General features: G+C 36.6%; 1 long non-coding RNA gene across 2 annotated transcripts; it reads right to left on the bottom strand.

The window, feature by feature from the left end:
* Window positions 1-254: 254 nt before the first annotated feature.
* On the bottom strand, window positions 255-3273 carry LOC115920943. Of its 2 annotated transcripts, XR_004062627.1 has the most exons (4): window positions 3074-3258; window positions 1908-2220; window positions 860-963; window positions 255-639 (listed from the first exon to the last, which is right to left on the bottom strand). It is a non-coding gene; the product is annotated as an uncharacterized LOC115920943 (long non-coding RNA). The 2 variants fall into 2 exon arrangements; XR_004062626.1 differs by having other exon boundaries at window positions 1908-3273.

The following is a 3273-nucleotide window of genomic DNA, read 5'->3' as shown; positions in this document are numbered from 1 at the left end:
TTTTTTCATGTATAATTCAATGAACCCAACGATATGCACACTTAAAATCAAAAGATATGAAAGAAATATTGTATATAACATATCAACAATTATGTTCAATTTATTTATTTTTCTTAAAACAGAAAAGATTGTAATTCATGATGAATACGATTATAAAATTGAAGGTCAAAATCAAATATTAAGCTCCAATAGCCTCATAATCTGCTACTTGAAACTATTAGAATGAAATGTTATGTATTTGTTACATTACCTTCTCCCATTTTTTTAAAACAAAGCATAGTCTACTTTTGAGCCGTGTTTCTTTTGCAGGGAATCTGTTATATCATGACTTGCACTATATTATAAAACACATTACAAAACATAATTTCTTAAATGGCTTAAAATCACAATTTTTCCAGTTAAACAGTAAACATCTGATGTACATAAAAACATCCTTATGAGTAATGGTTGCTTTGTGGTTCACACACACAACAAGGACATATCAGGCTTATTATCAATGGTTGCTTGTTTGTTACCATAGCTTCATGTTATGAGGATTATACTACAAAGGTTTTGATCCCCATGCAGTCACAGTTACAGCAGATGGAGTTTGGTTCATTGAATAGGCTAAGTAGAACTTCATAGTCCCCGCAAGTATGTCTGTTGTATGAAAAGAGAAAAGAATAAAAGGAAGCACATTGAAACCTATTTCTATTAAACATTAAATTGGTCTTGCATGTACATTGTGACCAAAGTGGACTTACATGCACATTGTGGTAAAAGTGGAGTGCATAATCAGTAACATGAAAGTATTGATGGACAAATGTGAATGAACAAATGTACCTGGGCATACAAACAACAACTTATTCCTAAAGCCTACCTCTCAGAAATTCAGCAGCTCAGTAGTTCCCCTTCCTCTCTCTGAATTTGTCTTAATCATCAGGTTATTTGCCTTCATTTATTTTACTGAAGAAGAACATCATCCTGAAACAAAAATAAAAAGGTTTAGACCTCATTAAAATACCAAAGATCTACTCCATTGATAATTGGTCTTAGTTATAGTGTCAATCATATTCTAACTTAAAAAAAACAACTAACTTTCATGTAGGCAGTGACTAGGCACCCCCTCCCCACTCAGTTACTAGTAATCATTGATTTACAGAATGACTACCGGTATCTCTTTTAAAGTCAAGAACAAACATACACATTCTTGCAGTACTATCTCATGTGCTTGCACCAAGTTGTACTTGCCATGTCATGGCCTAAGAAAGCCAAGTTAGTCTCTTTCCTAAAATCAAGTCTAGAGGTCTACATCTTACTTAGATAACTAGCCGACAGTTGGCCTAACCTAGATGTAAACGCAGCCTGGAATGTAGATTTTACAAGGCCCTAATCGTTAGAGCCCAACTTTTCCATTTTAGTTCAATCTAACATTAGACCAAAGATTGTCTTTGTTTACTTTATCTCCCAAAATGAGCTTCGTGAAGGGGAAAAAAGTAAAATGAAAATTTACTGCACTGTACTGTACTGCAGTCTGTAGGTCTCTAAGTCTTATATGATCTAGAATTGTTAGTGGTAGGTTTGAGTTTTCTTCTGACCCAAATTTGAAAGTAGTTAATCAACTGTTGATTATTTGTGTCTTATTTTCAGAGATAGTTCCGCCCAAAAGTCTAGGCCAAGCTGTCACTCTCAGGAGTGACTGGTAGCCATGGCAATCAAGCTGAAGATATTAGCTCGTGCCGACGTAAAATGATAAAAGTTTGAGCGTAGATTGCACCTACATTCATCAGACAAAACAATTTTAAATCACTACATAATGTACCTTTAGACACATCTGCAGATTCATAAAATCAGCACATCTTTTAAATAAAAATTGTATAAACATTATTTAGTTTACAAAAGTAAGACGTTATTACAGCATTACTCACCAGCAGACTTTCCAAGAAAAATGGAGTATCTATTTTTCCTGTTCAGGAAATAACTGGTGTTGGGCCAACTGGCGTGGAGACGCCTATGTGGGTGCAATCAATAGCACCAACCATATTTACGCCAGGGAAATGGCAGTAATTATAAAATTCATGTTGGGTCTTCACTCTGCAGGACTGCCTCTCTTGTTGAAAGAATTGAGATGTATTGCTCCGATCTCCTGGCAATGGCTATTGAGATGGACTTCACAAGGCGGGTCACAGTAGCTTGGGAGAGGCCTTCTTTTTTCATCCCCATGCATCAATTGAAAAGAACCTGAAATAGCAGAAAATCAAGATGAAAAATATGTTGATATTTGATAAGAAATTACAATTTCTCTTTCTCTGTAGTTTACTAATAGTAAGCTAGGTCTACTGTACCATTATCAGCAAATGTATATGTCAAAAAAGGAAGCTTCTGTCCATTTCCTTTCAATTCCTATAAGACCTGTCAAGACTAGACTCTTATTGATGAAATTTAGATTTCTTGGGGAGGGGGGGGGGGGGGGTGGGTGGTTATGAAAATCATCATCATCCTGTAGAAAATTATCCCAACAACAGCCACAACTAGCACTGCAGCTCAGGCAGAGGTGTTACCAGACCGAAATTTCCGTCTTTTTCGTTCATTAGCCTCTGATTTGGGTAGGGTCGGCTCCTGAAAAAGATCCTACCCAAATCAGAGGCTAACGAACGAAAGCGACAGCCAGATCTAGATTTAGGCCTAGGCCTAGTGCTAGTCCACTTTTAGGCAACAGCGTCTCGAAAATCAACTATAAAAGTAGTTTCTACGTCTAGCAATGATATTTTTAAGGTGGTGTTAAGATGGTATATGCGTACGAAAGTACAATAGTGGCCAGAAAAAAATTACCCGGTAAGAAATTGCTCAATCTCAGGAAACGAAAATGTTAACCGACAATTATTTGCACGTATGGGACTGGTCTGCAATCACCATGAAAATTAACCAAGTTTCTCCCAAATTTATTCAGTTAAAAGCATTTTAGATTATCACCAGTACAGCAAAATGAAAGTAACAAAAATATTTTATTAGCTGGTGTAACTTTCATGAGCGCTTATCCATGCAAAAGAGTGTAAATTGTTATCAAATATAGAAATTCAAATGCAAAACTTACCGTTCACTCTCCGCGGACACTCGATTTAACTAAAACGTGACGTCACGCGAAGTTAGGCCGAACTATGACGTATTTAAACCTGCCCTCTGAGCGGCCTAAAGTTAGGCCGAACTATGACGTATTTAAGCCTGGCTTATCTTTAGGCCACCTTCGAGAATAGCGAAAAAGATAGTCCATGGTTTAAACCAGGTTTAGGCCAC

The sequence above is a fragment of the Strongylocentrotus purpuratus genome, unplaced genomic scaffold (assembly GCF_000002235.5).
Source record: "Strongylocentrotus purpuratus isolate Spur 01 unplaced genomic scaffold, Spur_5.0 spur5_scaffold_1, whole genome shotgun sequence".
NCBI classification, from domain to species: domain Eukaryota; kingdom Metazoa; phylum Echinodermata; class Echinoidea; order Camarodonta; family Strongylocentrotidae; genus Strongylocentrotus; species Strongylocentrotus purpuratus.
The sequence above is the reverse complement of the archived record's forward strand: the minus strand, read 5'-3'. Positions and strand labels throughout refer to the sequence as shown.